The sequence below is a fragment of the Pogonomyrmex barbatus genome, unplaced genomic scaffold (assembly GCF_055798465.1).
Source record: "Pogonomyrmex barbatus isolate J1 unplaced genomic scaffold, ASM5579846v1 scaffold8, whole genome shotgun sequence".
NCBI classification, from domain to species: domain Eukaryota; kingdom Metazoa; phylum Arthropoda; class Insecta; order Hymenoptera; family Formicidae; genus Pogonomyrmex; species Pogonomyrmex barbatus.
The window spans coordinates 9,692,460-9,701,145 of record NW_028297182.1 but is presented as its reverse complement, the minus strand read 5'-3'; the positions used below and the strand labels follow the sequence as shown (position 1 = coordinate 9,701,145).

At 42.6% G+C, this 8,686-nt stretch overlaps 1 protein-coding gene across 7 annotated transcripts in view; it reads left to right on the top strand.

The window, feature by feature from the left end:
- The first annotated feature begins 913 nt into the window (after positions 1-913).
- dysc (whirlin protein dyschronic) overlaps positions 914-8,686 on the top strand; it is a 78,889-nt gene continuing 71,116 nt past the window's right edge. For 6 of the 7 annotated variants that reach the window (XM_089083712.1, XM_089083711.1, XM_089083710.1 and 3 more), the window contains exon 1: positions 914-1,202. The gene's annotated coding sequence lies outside the window, so the exon portion shown is untranslated. The remainder of the gene's footprint in view (positions 1,203-8,686) is intronic. The other variant, XM_089083715.1, reaches the window with a different exon arrangement.

The window sequence follows — 8,686 nt, the reverse complement described above, 5'->3', positions numbered from 1 at the left end:
ATATATGCATTCTAATGGCGGATAACTTAATTGATATTGAAAATGAATTGCTGCTACCCCCCCTTCTCTCCCCCCCCCCCGCTGCCTTCCTATGCATGTGTGCTAAATTCTCGCTACTTTATTGTGCCATAAATGCGCCATTACGTTTCGAATTAAATCATAATGCTCAGTTCATAATGCTTATGCGATTTTCTTATTATTTTCAAAGATATCGATATTTACATCATATTTACCGAATCAATAATGTTAATTAGAAATATAATACAAATATTATATTTCTTATCTATCTAATATTATATAAGAAATATTAATATCCTTTAATTAATGAGAGATATAAATTAATTAAGATCGGTATCAATAACAAATATAAAAGAAAAAGAAACATTGATAAAAATAACGTCAAAGTTATTTCAATCTTGCAATCCTATTAAGAATGAAAGACTGTTTTTTAAATGTTCCAGTATTACTTTTTAATTAAAAAAAAAAAAAAAAAAAACGAAGTAACGTTGAAAAGTTCGCGGGATAACCTCTTTCTTAATATAGAATTATCGATATATAGATTGTAACAATAATAATGTTTTAAAGAAGATATTGGAACTTGATAATTGGAAATTAATGAGGGATATAAAACGTATTTGAAAAAAAGAATCGAAAAACAAGTTTATTGCGTGGTATCATTGCTCCCCTCTTTAAAAAGGACTACCAGGACAAAGCCCGAATCACCAATGCCGTACCGGTACCGAAACAACACGACCCCCCTGGCAATCCCGTCTCAGATAGGCCAGCCACCAATCAAGCGCCGCCATCCGAACGCGCCTGCTCGGGAGTGGCTTCCCGCGGACGCCAGCAGGCGTCGCGGCGTTCGTCGCACCCCCGATTCACCCTTCAGCTTCTTCCATCCCTTCTCGACGAGCCGGTGAACTCCAAGCCAACCCCCGGCTGGCGCTCGCTCGCTCGCAGCGAGCCAGTCGTGAACTTCGTGTCGTGGTTGTTGGGGCGATGCGCCTGGCGCATCGACCGACGTGCGCGACTGCAGCGGCGGCAGCAGCAGCAACAGCAACAGCAGCAACGAGTGGTGTATTGCGCGTTGCACTATTGTGCCCGTTATCCGTCATCATCGTCGTCGTCGCCGTTGGTGCCGGACTCGCTGGAACGACGACGCTCGCACGTGAGCACGTCGCCGCGGCCGCGAGATGAGAGACGTGAGTTCCTTCGATCGGTCCACCTTCTCTCTCTCTTTCTCACCCTCTGTCTGTCTCTCTCTCTCTCTCTCTCTCTCTCTTTCTCTTTCTCTTTCTCTTTCTCTCCCCCTGTCGCTGTCTCTGTCTCTATCCACTTGGAGCTTCCGTGTGCGTCGCGGTAGAGGAAATACAACCTGAAAGAACTGGCCATCTTTGAAACCAGCCCGAACTGCCTATCTACTCGCAAACTGCGTACTCGCGATACGCGTTCGCGATATTACGGAGATGTCGTGCCGATCAGACGTCGAAATGGCACCCCCCCGCGCGATCCGTCTCGCTCGGTCCCTTTTTCTCTTTCTTTCTCTCTCCCTCTCTCCGGCGTAGGGATGCTCGGTAAATCGAGCGCGGTACCCGTTCTTTCGGAGAACACGATCGCGATATTCCGATTTCGCAAAAATGTGCAAAGCCATCGCGATTGGCACTCGTTTCCGATGACGAAAACGCGAGCAGCAGGTGTTGCCTTGAAAAATGTCCCGCTAATATAAGCCATCTCATTTCGTCTTGCTTTATAAGGGTAAGATTAAGAATTCTGAATCCTAGAAGAAAATGTAGGATTTACGTTTCGGAGTATCGAAACGAGAAAAATTAAAGTAAACGTGACATCGCAATATTTGCGCAGCAATCCGAAAGCAATCTGAGAATGGAAAAATTTTTAATAACGAAGTTAAGAGATCTTTATTTGATTTCTGCTAAAATTTATTTTCTCTGATTGCCGAGAACCGTTCACTGTCTGGGATATTCGATAACAGAAACATATCGAAGTCGAGCTTACGCCATAATTGGCTTGGGCTAGCATCAGGTGTTGCCTTGAAAAATATTGTCATTGGCAATAATCGCTTCTAGAGGCTGGGATTGTGACAGGCTAGAAATGTGAAGCTAATCAGAGTACAGTAAACTGCGGTGACTTTTGACTTATAACTATTACCAACGACTTCTCGTTTCTTGAAGGATACAATTGTTAAATTCAATCAATATAAACGTAAATACAATACAAATTTCTGCAACGCTACGGTAAACGCCAATGTTTCTCTTCGGTAAAATCAAAGTAATAAAATTCTTGAGAAAATCCTGCTTATCGAGATTTAGTGAATCATCTCGTAAAGTTATTAAGAAATTAGCTAGTAAAAATATTGTGACGTTGTCACGTTGTCCATTGCACCGCGACTCCTATCAATTCTAATGCCAATATTCGAGGTTGGCGGACGGCACTCGCCTTGAAAAACATTGCGTCAGCTCTGACGCCACTAATAACCTATTCCAGAGGGCGAGATTACCCTACTCCCCAAAGACGTAATACTAGCTCGTGGAATACACGAGCTCTGAAACTAGCTAAAACAAATACATATATACGTACACACCCCCCGACCCACGCGGGAATGTTTGAAGGATTGTTGGGTGGATGTTTGAAAAAAATCATCTAAATTTATCAGACACCTCTGACAGTTTTTCAGACAGTCTTTCTTGCAGTCTTTAATGTATTTACACAAAGCGCCTATTGTTGCCCCGGTTATCTTGTTCCTCATCGATCTCGCCGTTCGGTCAATCTTTGGGAAAGTGGCTGACGCGAGTCGGTAGTCTGTTAAAAATTTGATAGGGTTAAGGGCGGTTCCTCGACTCGGCCTCGACCAAGAAGAAGAAAGTCTGCACAATCCCCCCTTCTCTCTCTCTCTCTCTCTCTCTTTCTCTCGTAACACTTTTCAGCCCTCGACCTCGTGGCCGAAGATCGATCCTCAGTGGTGACGTGCCGCGTGAGCACACCCTCGTGGAAAAAAGCGGTCGCTCGGTCGCGTTAATAACTAATAACGACGACGGCCACGGCGTATGCACGTACGGTATATGCGGAGGCCGACACGCGACGGCACCTTCTTTCGCCTATCTGGGGCGTCACAACGCTCGCTCGCTCGCTCGCTCGTTCGTTAGTTGCCTACGAACATACGGTCACGTGCCACGTGAACGAGAGAACGACGTGAGAGAGCAGGGCGACTCGCTGAGAGAAAAAAGAAAGAGAGAGAGAGAGAGAGGGGGGGGAGGGGGGTAGGGGGTGGAGGTGGAAAAAGTGCCATCGCCAACGAATTGCGGGGGTGACGGAAGCGTTTGGTAGCGCACGTGGTACGAGACGTTATCCTCCTCGTCGTGGATAAAAATAGCATTCCATTAACGAAAATGTCGCTCGAGTAGTGTTTGACCTCCGTGAGCGATTAAAGGAAAAAGAGCTTCTGCTCGGCCAATCGCACGCTCCGGGGATCGACAGGAAAAGTTTATCCCACGGTCAATTATCAAGTTGTCTCCACTTTTGTAGAATCTCCATTCAACGCGAGTAACTTGGAATAACTAAGAACTAAATCTGATCCTCTTGACTTTGAGAAAAACGATATGCGACCAACCGTGCGCGGTTTTCAACAAAGAATATCATTCTCTCCATCCAATGTGTCTATTTCCGGTCCCTGTGCGAGTAGGAAGCGTGAACATGAGAGCTTGAATTTCTTACATACTGCAAAACAGATTATCGTTTATTTATCGTTTGATCATTAAGATATTACGCGAATAACACGCTGGAGTGCTCCTCGAGCCTCCGACGAGAGATTGAACTTTAAGAGCAAGGATCAATGATTTTTTTTTTTTATATACTATAATAAAAAAACGTACACAAAAAAGGTTTTATATCGGAGATGTACCAGCTGAAAAGATTCCTGATGATAAAAATAATTTTTTGAAATTTCTTTTCTGAATTTTTTTCAATTAGATTTTATCAATGGCTGACACACTAGCTTAATAAATTATTCAGACAACTGTCTCTCCAAAAATACATTTTATTTTTGAATGAATAATTAGGAAGAAAGTTTGATTATATACCACGCGTAAAATATGAACGATTATAAAAAATGCAATACCATGCTGGTAGCGCGTTGTTCTAGTCTACAACTTTGGAAACTGTTCGGAAATTCTTCCGTAAGCGCGAAAGACTTGACCTCAATAATTTAAGAGGCGCAGAGCGCTTTCTGCGTTATGTATATTTCGCAGGTACGACAACAAACCCGACAACGTTTCTCGTTTTTTTTTCTCCTTGCTTTGTCCGCTATGGAATGCATTAAAGGGCGCTCAAACCGCCGCGGTCGTACGTCTGAATGTCGGGTTTACATGGCGCACGTGGCGCGCGTAAACGCTATAAATGTAACTTGGACAGTTCCGATCCTGTCCCGCGCGTTCGATCGCACGGTAAATTCTGAACACACGCGTGACAGTCACGCTACCGTCACGGGAAATTGGATTCAGTCCCCGCCCCCCCCCCCCTCTCTCTCTCTCTCTCTCTCTCTTCGTTCGAAGTTCGCCCCCGCAATGAAATGTCTTCGATCCGCGTACTTCCAAGTATCTAAAAAAAAACAGCTAACTTCTTTCCATAGATAAAGATTACAAGAATTAGAAACGGGATAATGAACTTTCAAAAAATGTTTATCTCTGTACTTAAAAAAAAAAAAAATCTCTTTACAAGCGATTTTAAACTCGTTCTTGTGATTTTAAAAGTAATGTGACGTAAAAAGTGAAAGTTATTAGAGTACATTTAAATATTTTTTTATGTTTTTTTACGTTTTACATAGGGATATGATAAGTACACGTTGAGTTGTTATCACTCCTTTTATATATGTAAAGCTACGAATAAAGCGATAGAAATGAGCAAATTCTGTGTTAATTTGTAACAAAATTAGAAAAATCTTTTTTTTAATTTATACATGGAAAATAATGCAAACCTATTGTTGTGATTTCTATGAAATGTAGATTAAATATACAATTAATTAGTTTGATTAATTTTTAATTCCTTGAAAAGCTTTTAATACATAATAATTAGTAGCATTAAAAATCGGTTTACTAGAGGAAAAATATAAATCTGGCTTTGTGCCGTCACGTTTTAAGATCGTAAAAGACCGTAAAAGGCTCCGTAAAAGATGACATAAATGACATGATATAAATTTACATATATACGTTAAAACAATTATTAAGCATTAAAGATTCAATCTTGCCTGGAAAAATACCACGTTACTTGTCTCCATGTTTATATCTAATTTTATTTTGACAATACTGAAGAAGACAACATTGAAGAAGATCTTTAAATTTAAATAGTGACTCTCCTTCATTCTAAAATCACTGTAAAAAAAGGATAGTACAAATTCGATTGTAGATTCTCGCCTAATTTGTTTTTTGAAATTCATGAATTTTTCGAATTTTTCTCTCCTCTTCCGTCGTCACGTGTTGACGTGATTCGCGCCATTTTTATCCCGTCTTCTGAAAGAGCCCCTTCGTCGTGCTTTCCGGACCTGTGAACGGAAGGGTCGGCAGCGCGTGACACAAAAATAAGTCATTGTGGACGATATGCCATCATTGATCGCGCTGCTTATAAATGTCTCTCCCCGTATTATTAATAGATAGATAGATAGATTCGCCGGCCGTTTATACCCGCGATTATCGAATGTATCGCTCGCGGGAAGAATTTTGAATTTTCACACCGCGAGCGCACCGCGGGCCCTCTGGGACGTACATTCCTGAGTACGTTCGTCGAGCGTTCGGTCGTTATTCGAAGAGCTATGTTATTCGCGCGCAAATTAATTGGATCGCCGTCGAGCCGCAACGTTTCGCTCTGAAAAAATTCGCTATGATAAATACGCAACGGGGCCCCGTGTACGCACGCGAACGTTTAACGTAACTGCGGTGGGCTCGCTGATGATAAATACGTGCCCGGCGATCGCGATCGCGATATCGTGATCGAAATAAATTACGTCAGATGCTTTCGAGCTAAGTGCAATCTGAGAGAGGGAGAGAGGGGGGGGAGCCTTGGGGAGAATTTACTTAGCGTTGCGGACACACGTTTCGTGAATATTCAACATTGCGACGTGCATTGCCACGCAATGCAGTGGCAATTCGCGACGCGACCACCGGCACGCTGACGCGAGAACCTCGGAGAAAAAGGGGGATGAAAGGGGGGGAACGGGGTGGTGGCAAGGGCTCGCGCGGAAAGACGCTGACTATTTTCCCTTGAGTGAGAACTGCAAGCGTCGCTTTTTACGACTGGCGTCACGTGAAATTGGAAAAGTTAACGATTGCCATGCTAATGGGGAAGATTGCATTTAGTTAAAACGTTCCTGGCGTGTGTAGGAAATATTATTGCTTGTCTAACAATTTCGCAGCCTTGCGAGCTCAAATTTCCACGATCTTAATTCTAGATAGGCAAAATTAATGACCACTATACTAACAGTCAAACTAACAACAATCTGCATTTAACTGAGATATTTTCAGCGTCCGTAAGAGACAGGGTCATTCAATATGAAATATTTATTGCATTGTCATTTTGTAATCATATATTCCACTCATCTGACTTCTTTGATCTTATTATTTATTCATCCAAGTTATTAATTCCGTTGTTAATGTATTATCTTATTAACATCATATTTATTCGCCTTTCGCATTTGCTCCTCTTATTTTCCAATAACACGGCATGTTTAATAATTAGTAGAGCATAAGGAAAACAACGCCATCGAATTTATATTTTATATTTGGTTCGCGAGCAACCTTCCACGCCGTTTACATTAATTTTACATTAATTTCTACGGATTTTAAGGATTCGGTGTATTTGTTCCGTAGATCTGGCTGTTGAGATAACAGAGCGGCGCGAGTGCAAATTCGATTAACGAAACGATGAAAAAACAGTGAAGCGTATCGAAACATATTCATAAGCCGCCACGCGACAGCCATTTATTTCCGCGAAGCAGGTGTTCCTTTTGCCCGCTTTTGTCAGATACCGATCTCGGTTCGTGACCAATTCGCTTTTCACACCTCATCGAGTTCGTTACTCCAGCACCACCGAATCTCTCTCCGAGTCGACCGGGGCGCGGAAATCGACGTGTTGTTTCCACCGAAATACACACACACACACACACACATACAACGCCCAATTTCATTTCAACTTTATGCAATAATTTTCACACAAAAAAAAAAAGAAAAAAAAAGAAACAGGAGAAATTCAGAAAAGACAGGAAAAAGCGGGATATTGTAATATATTAGGTAACAAATGCAAATAAATTGATCGCGCCGGGACGAAACGCGGATCGAGGGAGGCGGGAGGAGTTCTTCTGGCCGAGGAATTCTGCAAATCATCCCCCTCGAGTGGTGCCCTTGGCTGCTCGGGCTGTTCGTGACTGCGCTGGCACGCACATGCACGCGGCTATTGCCTCTGCACGAAACGCGGAAGGTTGGTCAGGCAGGCAGGCCACACGTTCGTGCGATGCACAATCGCGCGACGTCGGGCCGACCGGGACTCGATAGGACGACCTGGTGTATTTATAGGCGAGACGTGTATACGTACTACTAGTCCACCCTCCCCCGGTCGCGTATAACCCGCGCACAATTTGCACACATTAAGCTGATGATGTGTTTCGGTCAGGTGATCCGTGAATTCCGTCCCGATTGTATCCCCGATGCGCTACTCAATTCCGCGCCTTAATCGCGAGGAGGTGCTCTTACAATTATATTGACCGTTTGAATTTTATCGTGTCGAGCGACCGCTCGACAATTTAATCAGGCGCAAGAGAGACTCGATTGTCTCCGTTGATGAAAAAGAGGAAGCTCTTGCGACAACATTGTAAAAGTAGTTTATTTGCCGTATTTTTCATAATTTTGCCCAAGATAATTTGTGTCCATAAAATATTTGCGTCTCTCGTTTAAAGCATTATGGTCGAATTAATATATATTTTTATCAGTTTTTTTTTTTTTTATGAGAATGCAGAAAAGGATGAAAAAACAAAAATTTTTAAAAATAAAGAAAATTAAAACACCTAAAAACACTTAAAATTAACACCTACAAAAATATTTTTATTTTTATTTTATTATTGATGAGAGATAATTTACGGTAAATTGATATAAATAATAATAATAACAACAACAACAACAACAATAACCACAATTATAATAACTGTTAATAATAACATCAACAACAGACATTTTCTGAAATTAACGTTAAAAATTTCCAAATTTGTAGGTCTTCAAAGTCGAAGTATATTTACAAATCGACAGGCATTACACTTTTAAAGATTCTAGACCGGTCATATCATTACGTAGATCACATCGGATCACTCTCGGTTTGTAATAATTATTAAACGGACGATCGATGACAAGGACAGTTGACAAGGATATCGGTCAAAGTGTCGTCTCCTGTTGCGACGCTGCAGCGTCTGCAGTTGCAATATTTCATAGTGAGGGGTGAGGGGGGAAACTAGAGAAGAGGGCGGGAGGAGGGCGGGGGCAGGGACTCGCCCTGACCTGACGGTGCACTCGCAGCATTATGCGCCGGCAGGAGTGCATACGTGCGACGAGGCTCAGATGTTCGGTAAGCCGACGCTGCGTCGCGCCGCGCCACGCCGCGCCACGCCGCGCCGCGCTCGGCTCGGCCGAAGTGCATC